We start from the raw sequence: 246 nt of genomic DNA, 5'->3' as shown, positions 1-246 counted from the left end.
ATTTTTGGAATTATGCTTATGGCTGAGTCGCACACTTTATTGCACACCTAAGAACAAACCCTACTAGTCAGTTGTGGAATTTTTTCCATTTCTACCACTGCAAAATTTAACATAATATAATACTTCTATTATTCCTGGCTGTGCTAGCTTACTACTTTTGTACCGTTTGCTGCTAATGCTTTCTTTCGAATGTACGCAAGATCTTCTCTGTGGATTCTGTATATGCGTGTTTCTAGACCTCTGGTA

This window comes from Trypanosoma equiperdum (assembly GCF_001457755.1).
Source record: "Trypanosoma equiperdum strain OVI genome assembly, contig: ctg_157, whole genome shotgun sequence".
Lineage (NCBI taxonomy): Eukaryota > Euglenozoa > Kinetoplastea > Trypanosomatida > Trypanosomatidae > Trypanosoma > Trypanosoma equiperdum.
This window is presented reverse-complemented; position numbering follows the sequence as displayed.